Source organism: Rhinolophus sinicus, chromosome 2 (genome assembly GCF_057876585.1).
Source record: "Rhinolophus sinicus isolate RSI-liver-muscle chromosome 2, RSI-T2T, whole genome shotgun sequence".
NCBI lineage: Eukaryota > Metazoa > Chordata > Mammalia > Chiroptera > Rhinolophidae > Rhinolophus > Rhinolophus sinicus.
In genome coordinates, this window is record NC_142502.1 from 53,047,749 (window position 1) to 53,061,237 (window position 13,489).

At 37.0% G+C, this 13,489-nt stretch overlaps 1 protein-coding gene across 2 annotated transcripts in view; it reads left to right on the forward strand.

The window, feature by feature from the left end:
• Window positions 1–13,489, forward strand: part of SIM1 (SIM bHLH transcription factor 1) — a 71,924-nt gene that overhangs the window by 42,259 nt on the left and 16,176 nt on the right. The gene's annotated exons all lie outside the window — the stretch shown is intronic.

Below are 13,489 nucleotides of genomic sequence, written 5' to 3' on the forward strand. Positions count from 1 at the left end.
GTTGATTTCCACAAGTGTATGCTGTTTGAAGAAATGTCATTGTTTGACCTAATGGTCACTGAGAAGCTACTATTTGCTAGATTATTTTAGTGACTTGGTATATGAAGATGAGACGATCACGCCCTGAAGAGACTGATGTGAGTCATGTGGTTTAAAAATCTCCCACAAAACCCCCAGATTTCTTTTCTCTGACAAAAGAGAGAGATGTCGATGTTTGATGCCTAGACATTTTTCAGTGGATACTTCTGCTATGAGGACTGAGCATTTTACTTCTAAAGTGCATTTTAGTTAAAGTCACTGTGGAGGAGGAGTTTTTATTGAACATCTGAGAAGCTTTTCTTGTTGCTTTCTTGTACCTTGGGAAAAGTTTTACTGTGTCTTTTACTACTTGGAAGGATGGATTATATGTGTGGGTAATTCTATCCTTAAATGTATAGGAGTGTTGGACACATAGATTAAAGAAGATTTAAGTTAGGAAATACTAAGTTAAGATGAAGTTTGTCCATTATACAGAAAGTAAGCCCACAAAAACAAAATCGCCCCATTGAACTTCAAAACTAGTGAGTATTCTACTTCTAAGTAAGTTTTCTTTTATGCTCAGCTTTTAATGTCTAAAATTTTTGTTAGTTTGCTCTAGTGATAGATTACTCATTTTTTAAAAAACGTTCCAACTGCCATTAGGCTGCTTCTTGTGTTTGTGTGTCAGGAGGAGTTAATTTGAAAGTTATACATGTTCCATAATTTTAAAAAAAAGCAATACAGAAGAGTGGAAAGTAGAAAATCCCCTTATATTCCCTCATTTCTCCTCTCAAAAATTGTACTTTATTCTAGAAATCTTCTATGATGTATAAAAATCATGTACACGCACACACATAAGTCCACATAGGATTTCTTCTGATTTTTGTGTGTTCATTTTTATGGTTAATGTGTATATAAATGTAGTCCTTTGAATTTTGGCCATGTGTTTTATTTGAAGTCGCAGTCATGATTTAAGTTTACTTAACATTTATGTGCCTAGTAAAGGTTATTCTTTAATTGTGTATACTTCAGATAATTGTGGTGCTAAGTCAACCATTGACTGATTCCTACTACATGGGCTGCTAATACACAGAGATCAGAAATAGAACACATAGTCTTTGCTTTCGAGGACCCACTTATGCAGACAGACAAGGGAGTAGGCATTTGTAGTGACTTGTCATGGGGTGAGCAGAGGTTCCTCTGGGAACACATTGAAAAAGGATGACGTCCAGGATAAACTCATTACTGTTTCTGCTGAAAGAAAATAACTGAGTACCATCATCTGAATTCTAAGTCCTCGGGAATTTTAAAGAAAAAAGTAATTTAGTTTCTCAAAAGTGTTATTTGATCCATGTTATCCTTGTATTATTAAGGGATACTTCACTTTTAGTCCCATGCATCATTGCTATTATGTGTATTTGACTCAGTAGATTCAGTAGATGTTAGCCGAGCACCTACATCAGAAAAGTGCTGTGCTGGCCATTGTGGTGAATGAGGGCAGGGGTGGGGAGAAGGTGCTAGGATATAAAGAACTGGCATAAGAAGTGTCCTTAAGTTCTGCACTACAGCTGAAATAAGTTATATTTTAGACTAAGTAGTGTATAGGGGATGGTGTGTACAAAGGGCTTTTTGAGTGGTGTCAGCTACAGTGACTCTCGCCTGGATGGCTAGGGAAGGTGTTGTAGGTGATCTGGCTTTGAGGGTAGAATTCAGGTATGTGGGCACAGGGAAAGGAGGGGACACTGCAGGAAGACCAAGAAATGAAGAAATGCAGGACCGCATTGTTCCTGTGATTGGGCCTGGATGTGAAGTGGGCGAGGGTAGGTCTCTCTGGATGAGGACCACAGGTGATATGTGTGGAAGCATTGATCTGTGCCGAATATCTGCTACGCCAAGGGGTGTAGTTTGCTTGTGGAGAACCAGTAACAGTTTTGAATAGAAAATGAGAGCATTAATGTGATCGAAGCAAAACGAACTACTAGGGCGACCCATTTTAATAGTCGTGGTATGAGTCTGTGAAGGTCTAAAGTTTTTTACTGAAGTAAAAGACATTGTAGAAGAAGAATTGGTCAAATTCTATGTTTGGCTGCTTGTACCTCTTCTCATTATAGGTATATTTTGATCATTATAGTTTTATTTTGAAATTATGTTTTAAAGCTTACTTTTTCTTTAAATACCCAGAGATGGAATTGCTGCGTCTTATGGTAGTTTTATTTTTAATCTATTGAGGAACCTCTATAGTTTTCCACAGAGGCTGCACCAATTTACAATCCCACCAACAGTGCACAAGGGTTCCCTTTTCTCCACATCCTCACTAACACTTGTTGTTTGTTGTCTTTTTGATAATAGCCATTCTGACAGATGTGAGGCGATAGCTCATTATGACTTTGAGTTGCATTTCTCTGATCATTAGTGATGTTGAACATCTTTTCATATGTCTATTGGCCATTTGTATGTTGTCTTTGAAGAAATATCTGTTCAGGTCCTCTGCCCATTTTTTAATTGGATTATTTATTTTTTTGATGTTGAGTTGTATGAGTACTTTATATATATTTGAATATTACTCCCTTATGAGATATATCATTTGCAAATATACTCATGTTCTCCCATTCAGTAGTTTGTCTTTTTGAAAAGATATATACACCCCTATGTTCATTGCAGCATTATTTGCAGTGGCAAGATATGGACACACACACACACACACACACACACTGGAATGTTACTCAGCCAGAAAAAAGAATGAAATCTTTCCATTTGCGACAATATCTATGGATCTAGAGGGTTTGATGCTATGTGAAATAAGTCAGACAGAGAAAGACAAATTCTATATGAATTCACTTACCTGTGGAATCTAAAAAACAGAACAAATAAAACAAAACAGAAATACTCAGAAATAGAAAAAACTGATGGTTGCCAGCGGGCAGTGGGAGGAAGGGTGAAAAAGGTGAAGGAGAATAAGAAGTGCAAACCTCTAGTTATTTAAAAAAAAAAAAAAGTCATGGGGATGTAATGTACAACAGAGGGAAAATAATCAATACTATTGTAACCACTTTGTATGGTAACAGATGGTTATTAGACTTATCGTGGTGATCACATCATAAGGAATAGAAACGTTGAATACCTAAAACTAATATAATGTTGTATGTCAACTATACTTCACTAAAAAAATAAAGCTTAGTTTTGTAACTGATGACACACTGGTACTGAATTTCCCTTTTATATTAATAGACACATAATAAAAGCATTTTTAGTTACTGAATCATTAAACTTTTAATTGTATTTTAAGTATTTCTCACTCTTTTCTAAAAAATAAAGAGAAAAATCTCTTCTGTTTTGCTAGTTCCCTGTTTATGTATTTTTAGCATGCAAATTTTCATCAGATTTTTTAAAAGGCAGTTTTCAGAGCAAAATTGAGCTTTTGTGGTAATGTCTTATGCCTTTTATTAGTCATGAAAATGGTTATTTAATTATTCTATCAATATTATGTATTTGGTTCTTTGCTCTATTATGTATTAGGCATATCTAGAAATTTCTAACAGATGTGCGATGAATGGCAAATAGCAACACTGCTTTCTGGAATTATTTAGGCACCCTTATTTGGACAGGCAAGACATGCACAGATTGTAATTCACTGCCACCACCCCGTTTGCCTGCAGTAGTAGATGAACTTTCAGGCGCCCTCCAGGTATGAGATGCCCTTAAGAATGTGTTTAGACTTGATTATATTAGAGTCACTTAATGAATGACTCAATCACCTTTGTACCTCCATGTATTACTCGGGACAAGAAGAAGTCAAAATAGAATTGTTTTGAATGGTTTTGGAAAAATTGGTTTAAGAAATATTGTAGTTAATTTTCAAAGATTCTGCAGATAACTACGATGCTGCTGTATAGCGGCCATCTTACCATTTTGACCATTGTATTTTATTGTTATTGAGTTTATATTAGTGAAAATGCAACTTATTTGTTTTCATAGTTCTGTTGAATTTGAAATACTGAGTTCATAGGATTTATTTCTCAGACCTTATCTCTAGCAATTGCTAGTAGCGATTGCTAGAAGATTTTTCACCTATTTTTATGGAACTAGTCACAGCTACTCTAATACAGCTGAAGTTATCTTGCCATAGTTTAACCATGTCAATCATGAATAAATTGCCTCCTGATTCCAGTTTCCAATTAGACTTCTCATGTTGGCATGTTTATAGTCGTTACATTTAGTACAGATAGTACGTACTCTCCTGTTTTATTACATCATTCTGTTCTTCTCTTGCTTTTTCCCTAGTCACTAATAACCAATCCATAATAACAGTGCATGCATAAGACAGTGTATGCTTCTGAAATCTGAAAGTATTTAATCACTTGCTAGAAATACACTGTAACACTTGCAGGTTTTACTCCACATCTGTTACTTTAAATAATCCCACCGAACCCTCTTAATTTTTATTGCCAGCAATCTGGCTTCCTTTTGGTGAAGGTAGAAACTCTCTGCAAAGGTTTGTTTGGCCTCAAATATATACCCAGTGACAGCTATGCTGACTTTTTCAATTACAGAGGAAAAGACCAAGAATTTCTCAAGCATAGTTTTCCCTTATACATAGTACTTTTATCACTACCAGGATAGATATCCCTTTATTTCATGTTTCAGATGTAACATGAAAATATGTAATCCTTGACATCCAATCCCATACATTAACAACAAAAAATTTTAATGCATCTTGCAAAAAGTGAGGTTATCTTTTCAGAAATTCTTATGCTATACAGTATAATTTTTACATGGTATAGAATATACACTATTCTTTATACAGAGGGTGCCAAAAAATATATACACATTTTAAGAAAGCAAAAAACTGTATTAAAATTGTAATAATATATACAGATACCAAAAGATGAATACAAGTTACGTTTGACTTCTGCAATTACAAGAGGTGCTCAAAGTGGTTACCATCAGCGTAACTTTAATATAGATTTTTTCCTTTCTTAAAATGTGTATACATTTTTTTTGGCACCCTCGGTATTTTCTGGCCATGTATGAACTTGAGATTAGTCTCCCTGTCCTATAGAAATATCAGGAGATTATTAGAGTGAACCTTTACGGTCTTTTTAGATTGCCTTCACAAATGAACCTCTGAGTATTATTTTAGAAAACACTTTGCTCAATAAGGTGAGATCTTTGTGTTACAGATTTGTGCTTTGGTTTTTCACTAACTCTTGCATTTAGTTAAAAAGAGTATATGCACTAAAATGCTAAAGGTGGGTCCTTAAGAAACCATGCCCATGGTCTCATTGGGGAGGCAAGACCAACATTTTAGAGAGGAATTGTAAGATTTGGTCAGTCATGGGATCTCAAGGCCTTTTCTGTCTTTTCCTTCCCTTGGCACATGGTTGGAAGAGGGGCATACAGTGCTGTTCAGGGGCTGTTGGGTGTTGCCCATCCTTCCTTCATCACTGACTGGTTTTCTCCATAACTTCATGGGATCACTCCCTGGTCATTAATCAAAATGGGCAAGTCACACACTTCCCCATTAATCAGCCTTTTTTATACCCCAGATTTACCTCTCACTACCCATCTCTATCCTGCCTCAGCACATGAAGTTCAGGAGCAACCCGAGTGCCTTACATGAAATAGGCTAGTGAAGTCTGCTCTGAAGGACTCATGACTTGCTGAGGGAATGTGCAGAGTAAAGGAGCAGCCTGATTAAGGGAATCTGCAGGGAAAGGTGGCATTTTAGGAAATAGGGTGGATAGAATGGGTGACGATATGGGAGGGAATAACGATGGGGAGAGGCAAAAGTGATTGTTTCTGGTACAGTCTCCCTCCCTAAGCCTTTTTAGGGGACTTCTTTGTCTTTCACCTTCTTCGGAGCATGATAGTATAAGATACTGGTAAAGGTATGGTAGGTATTTATGCTAGATAAACTAAGTATGTGGATTAGAAATAGGATTATATGCTTTTTTGTTAAATATTAGTTAACTCAAATGGGCATATATCTTAACTACACTGTTTCATTGATGTTTACTATAACATTACAACATATAGTGACATATGTCACATAAAATGTATTCTCAAGAGTAAAAATCCAATAATGACAAATCTCACAAAAATTTAAGTAGGTAGATGGCTAGGTTTAGTCATATTAGATTTACAAGTAAGGCAGCAAGACATTATTGAATAAAAAAAGGCCAATGAGAAGAAAACATGAGAGATTGGCGTAAATGAGGAAGGTGGAATGAGACTTAGCAAAAATGAGAAAATGAAAGGAAGAAAATTTGGGGGGCAATTAATGGGTACTTGAGGTCTGTTAGAACAAGGAGACATTGCTCTTGATAACCAGATTGCTCTGGGCACCCAAAAGTCCTTACTAGATACTGCATGAGTGCATGAATGAATGAGTCAATGGATGAGCTCAGGAAGGGGATAGGGTAGGTGGAGAGAGAAACAGGGGAGTGATCATATGTTCTGGGGACATAGTCCTTGCCCCAGAGGGCTTACAGATGCAGTGGAGAGATAAAAATGTAAATGGTAATTTAAACACAATCTAGTATGTATGTATGTGACAAAGGCATGTGGTGGTGCTGGTGGTGATAGCTGGGCTGGTGTGTGTTGGGGGCCACCTGCCCTTCCAGCAGTGGTGTGGAGGTGGGAGTTAGGGACTCACAGTGAGAGAACCAATAGCCTCTAGGCCTAGAGACCTCGTGGGCTGGGGGAGTTATCAGTGGTTTCAAATTTATTCCTGTTTGCAAGGTTTGCAGTGGAGCTATGGGATGACAGTTAATAAAGCCCTGCACCACTTGGGTGCTCCCTCAAGGACCAGACTCAGGCTTGATTTCCCAGCTGTGCTTTTCTCTCTTCATTTATTACCCCCTCTCCCATTGCCTGTGTCCTAAGAACTCCCTCACTGGAGGATTGCCACACATCTTAATTTTCTCCCCAGTTTGGGAAATTTTCCTCTCTAGTCTACCCTGCCTCCAAGATTGACCTTAAAAGACCACTGATCATGTCAGTGCTTGGAGACCTTCCACGGCCATAGCTGTCACTCAAGGTCACCTACAACTGGGCCCTAAATTACGTGAACCCTGTGATCCAGGCAGATCCCTCTGCTCATTATTTGCTGAATGCCTTGTCCTTTCCTGCCTCCATATTTAAGCTCATGCATTTTTCAAAATTCTGCCTATCTTCTAAGGCCCAGATTGAAGGCTATGTTCTTTCATGATATATAACTGAGTTACATTTCTCCTTTGGATCTCTGTTTAGAATGATCTATCTTCTACCACATTCTAGATATGTCATATCCCTTCTCTTGGCCTATAATTTTTTTGAACATAGTAACCACGTGTATTTCATATCCACCCTAACCCACACTAGCATCTAGTATGGTGTCTTTCACATTTTTACTCACTAAATGTTAATGGAATGAACAATTAAATAAATACATTAAAAAGTGTGGGAATACTTTGTCAGTTGCCGTTAGAGGTATAAAAACCACAAGAAGAGAAAACACTTTGCTACTAAGGAATTTATAACCTATGTAAAGCGGCAAAAGATATGTATACAAAACAACCTAGGGATGGTTTCACAAATGCGAAATCCTGCAGTACAGATAAAACACCTAGGTGCTGAGGAGGAATTAGATGTGGTGGAAGCTACAGGCTCTTTCAAGAATAAAACTTTGAGCACTCTCTGGCTCACACTCTAGGGACAGAGAGCCATCCATGTCCAGTTCTGAAGTGGGCTTTCTAGTCTTCATGTTCCCACTGTCATCTTCAGTGCAACAATGGAGAGATGAGACAGCTGATATTTGCTCTGTCTGTGTGTGTTTTGATTACAAAATATTTGCATTGACTTGAGTGTTTATGCAAGAAATGCCATTTGGCTCTGTCTTCTATCTCAGGAACCCGTCTTAGGGGTGCGACCCTAGTTCCAAGGCTTGGTTGATCAGTCGATGCTTTCTAGATCACTCTCTTATTCTTTTTTTCATAAGTTTTATGCATTTTTTGTAATATACTTTTAGTAGTTTTATGTTCTATGAGGGATTGAGTTCTTCTATATGAAAGGGAAAAGTCTCTTAACATTTTGTTTTATGTTTGTTTGGTTTTTAATTTTCTGGACATAAAAGGCCTGTGAGGTTCATGTTCCTTCGTGATGTTTCTTGGCCTTTGGCTCCTTTTCTGTGCCATCTGTCTTTGTCTGGTTCCAGGTTCTCCAAAACAGGACATCACATTTAGACTACTTCATCATCCTCCAATTCTTTCAGTCTCTGATCCTTTCTGTCAGAATAAATGTCCTGAAATACCATTTTTGTCGTGTACCCCACTAATCACTCCCCACCCCTGGCCCTCCTTATTGGTTATAGAATGAGGTCCAATCTCTACAGACCTAGGCTGCACCTGCCTAACCCCTCCAGCTACCCCTACATCAGCTCTCCACTCCAGCTATGTGTACTCTCCTGCTGTGTACTCTCCCTGAGGGCACCTTTCCTGTTAAGCTTAAATCCTACCCATCCACCAAAGCACAGCTGCAGTGTCACCTCTCATCCCCGTGGATTCCCAGTTCTGAGGCATAATTCATGTTAAACACATCTCTTTTCCATAACATAGGATGGTGTGGATCTGGGGAAGATTTAGTGTCAAAAAAGAAATTGGGCAGCGGGTGAAGCAGCTGTGCTAAATCAAATGGAAAGCCTCTGCTTCTGGCTTAAAGTGATGGCTAGAACTTGTGATTCTGCTGCCCAGCTAAACAGAGAAGAGAGGAGTGGCTGAATCACCATCAAAATGTATCCAGGGAAATTTATTTTAACAAAATCTATAAAATCAAATTTTGTTAAAACTAAATAGTGAAATTAAAGAGAGCAATGCCTTGACAGTTGTTGGTGGGATTTGATAGACTCATACAGGTTACCTTCTAGTTAAGAAAGTTGGATTTGGATATCTTTAAGAAATCTAGATGTCTTTAACTCTTCTGTTTTAGGCAGATTTTTAGGAAACTCCTTTAGCATATTACTATAGTGCATCGAATTACTGTGTTTGAAGGTCAAGGTTCTGACGTATATTGTTTAATAGACAGTTATGATACTTTACTAAATATTTTTCCTCATTCTTTTACTGAGCTTGGCTTAGAAGAAGAAAGGTAGATCCATCCTTCCATTTGCAGATACCAGGTTGAAGTTACTCCTGGTATCTGCAAATGGAAGGATACTCCTGAAATTAATAAAAAAAAGAAAAGAAAAAATGAAGAAACAAAAATAAATTTACCTGGTAGAGGAACTTTGAGCTTCAGTTTCTTTTCAGAAAATTACAAATCCATAGATCTCTTTCAGCATGTGGAAGGTGGGTAATACACCTGCCAATCTGCTGGCTCTGAGGACACTGCCAAGAATAGCCTGGGCAGCCCGACCTTTGTCCAGATCCAGAATAAACCAGTAAATGACCAAACAAAGCTGTAGTAAGGCGTTGGAGCAGGTGGCACCACCTGTACCCATCTAATTCAAGCCCATCTAATCTGCCACTTATATGTGAAAAATCAGAGAGTGAGTCAGAGTATGGGTGAAAGGATGGAAGTGGATCTGGCTTATGCCAGAAGCCCATAATAGAAGAAGATTACCATAAAAACTAGCTACTGGTCCTGCAAACCCATGACTTACCCAATGGGCTAGCGCAGGTTGAGATATTCTTGATCATTTACAGCTGTGTATGTCAGGGTATAAAAAGCTTATTTAAATATTTATTCTATGTTTATTACCTGTTTAAAATCTTCAGTGCAATGAAAATGCCTTCAAGCCTTTAGGACTTTACCTTTGGATTTACAAAAGGATGTGAATTGTGGATTTCATGGGTTGGGAACAGCTCTCTCCATATGGAACCCTATAGGAGATTCCTTATAGAATTACATTGGAGGAAACCCGGCCTCTGGTCCGGAGTGCTGATTCCCTTCCAGCTGTACATCACCCTGACAGCTAATGAGATGTCGACTATGGTTACTTTTCTGTGAGAAAAACTAGTGAACCAAATCCCAGGAACATTTTTGTAACTGTGGGGGGTGGATTAAGAGAAGGCTTATGACATTTCAAACCACTTTTGAGCATGTTAAAAAACTTCCCATGTTTCTACCTCATGAAATGTATCAGGGAATTTACAGGTATAAAAGATTTTTCTCCAGAATATTCTTTGAGCTAAAAATAACTAAAATGTGGATTAAAGTTAAAAACAATATCACAACAAATAATAGATTATACTGTAAGTGGATCAAATCATGAAAATAATGAGTGAAAATCTTGTAAACACATCCAAAAAACTGATTTTCAGACACTGACAATTTATACCATTTTCTAAAATGAAGGAAGAAATGACCAAAATATTTAAAATTTCTAATAATTGAATTTTGAGTCAATACTTGCTTTCTAATCATTTATAATACAAACGGAAATATTTATTGCTCAGTTCCTCTAGTGAAACCATCTTTGACTCTGGAATGTGACTCAAGTTTGATATTTTTTCTTTCAAAATGCATTCTCTAATTTTTCATGAGGAAACTTTAAAAGCTTAACTCTTTTGGAACTATATGTAATTAAATGGAATTTCTATAAAAAATTCATGAGAGTTCTTTTCCAATGCTAAATATTCGTGAGAATTGTGTGGAAATCATGTTATACTTAGCTGTTCTTAATGTATAGTCTATCCAGAATTATTCTTGTTGTTGATTAATACGACAGTACATTAGAAATGAAGTGGCAGCAAAAACTGTCTACCTACCACTAGTAGGAGTGCAGAAATATAGAAAATAATGTCTACTTGATATCCTCTTTGCAGTTTCAGTTAGTTGTGATTTCTAGATGTTACAATTTACTCAGGTTAGAAATGGACTCTATTATTTCACTGCTGTTTAGTTATATTATCACACACACGTGTTTTCAGTCAGCCTCTCAAATTAGCAAAATATCTTGCACAATTGTCATTTAAAAATGCATTTGATTCTGCCATTAGTTTCTCACTTATGCTGATGTTTATCCTGGAGAAAACCCCCAGCAATTTCCAATGTGTGGAAGCTAAAGCCATTCTTCATAGTAAACACAACTCCTGTTTGAGGGAGCAGCCCAGCAGTGGGGGTTATTTTAATGGACATGCTGTATTACTTTAATCTAACCCTTTTACCATCTGTTCTTCCCATAACAGTGAATGAAAAAAAAAGAACATATTTTATGTTTCAGGGTTACATTAGTAAAAAGTAAGATAAAAGTGATTTAAAAGCATGCATATGTTCTTAGTACAATGCAGGCTGCATCTGTGATTTTTTTTTCTCATGGTTCAGACACAAATCAAGAGGAAAGCTGCTTGATAGAGTGAAAGTTTTTCATGGAAAACAGGACTTTACCATAAGAGGGTCTCTCTCTTTATTTTACAGCTAAAAATGATAAAAACCTCAATGAGCTGCCAGAATAAAAATAGATAACTATAACATCTATTGTTGGAACATCTGGCATTTTTCCTGAGTTGGGTTGTTGCTGCCACATCCAGATGAACACAGAGCACCTGTCTGGAACATGCTGTTGAGGCAGGAATGAATCTCATGACTGTTATCAAAAGAAGAATATCTGTGGGTGTAATTGTGGGGGAAGAGTGCTTTAGTGGTGAGAGGACATCACCCAAGGGGGTGTGGAAATGGTTTACTGGAGTTTGGAGAAAGCCTCATTTGTAAAAACATGCTTGGGGACTTTGGATCCGTTACTGCTTAGATGATAGGACACTAATGTCTTTGTTATCTAAGTCTAGATGAGTCTGGGGTACTGGAAAGAGCAAGTACTCTGGAATTGCACCGCTCCTCTTAAACTTATTATAATCATGTGATCTTGAGCAATGTTTTTTTTTAAGCTTCATTTGCTGCATCTGTAAAGGGATTAATAATACTTTTAAGATTTTTTAGCATTTAATAAAATAATGTCTATGGAATCTCAGCGCACTGACTAGCCCATAGCAAGTATTTGATAATGGTTGTTATTATTGTGGTTGTTATGGATATTAGTTAGCATATGCAAATCTGATAGTAACTTGCCTCTTAATCAGTTATAGTTAATTTTCTCATCCTAAGCAATTAGTACAGTGTTAAAAGAGAGAGTAATGGCTCCCTTCTGTGAACTCCTAAACTATATTGTTTTTCTCTCTCTTTGGGCCCTTACCATTTTCTAACTTGTATTCAAGTGATGTTCTGTGCATTATTTATACTCCTAATGTGAACACCTGGAAGGTGGGGCTGTGTTTCTCATATCACCTGGCACGCTGCCTTGCTAATAGTAGGCACTCAAATATTAGAATAATCGTAGAAGGAATTATTTTAAATAGTTCCCATTGGATATATATAAAGCCCTAAATGATGGCTCAGACTTTTAAATGGATGAGATATTAGTCTCTTCTTGAAGGAATGATTGTTTCATGAGCTGAATTCCAAAGGGGCCCTGAGGGATGTGGATATCATCTGACATCCATTTCTGACAGTCGTCCAAGCTCTGTGCCTGTCAGCTTTAGCCCACCTTTGGAGGGTGGCATTTGGTTTCATGTTTATGAGAACCTGGCCATCCTTCATCTGATTCATTTTTTAAGTGGCCAAAATAAGTGCTTGTTTTGAAAATTAAATTTTAAATAAGAATTAGGGGTAAATTAAGGCACAAAGTATTCAGCATGACCACTAATATTCCAAGAAAGAAAAACAGATTTCAACAAAATTAATCAAAAATTAATTTTCCGTGAACCTTCTTTAATTGATTGATTTACCTAATTAAATTAGGGAATTAAGTAATTCAGTTTCATAATTTTAAATACAGGAGAAAGTGTTGTTACCTTTTCAAAGGAAGAAGAGCAGATATTCTACAGTTCCTAAAACAATTTTGTTTTACTTGCAAGTAGTATAGATACCAACAATCGCTAGGAGAACCATACTCAGGGCTCATATGTATTCTAATCAGTCATGACTTTCTATCTCTCCACCCTTAAAACAGATCTTTGGGCTTTTAATCAAAGGTTAAGCGATAAAATTCATTGGTACCAAAGTACATTTCAGCTTTGAAAGTCAGAGTATTTCGAAGAAAAGGCCCTAGTGTTTAGGTAGTTGGCCAGTGGCCTGATTTCTTTTTGCAGTTGGGATGTTGATTTCTTTATCCTTTAACTTATATGTTTTATCTCTTACATGCCTATAGGATGGGATTGAAAAATATGGTCTCTAGATAATACAGTCTAGGGAAAAAAATAATTTTTACAAGATGGTGATATAACCATTTCTGTTTATGCACGTGAAAGTCATTAATCAAGGACCTGTTCATGATACATACATATCTGTAACATGTTTGCATTTTCAAGAGTGCTGTGATGCATAGTATTTATTTGATCTTCACTGCAGTCCTGTGGTGTAGGTAGTCTGTTTCTGTTCTGCAGATGGGAAAATTAAGGTCCAAGGAAAGTGATCACCTGTACAGGTCATCTGGGATGAT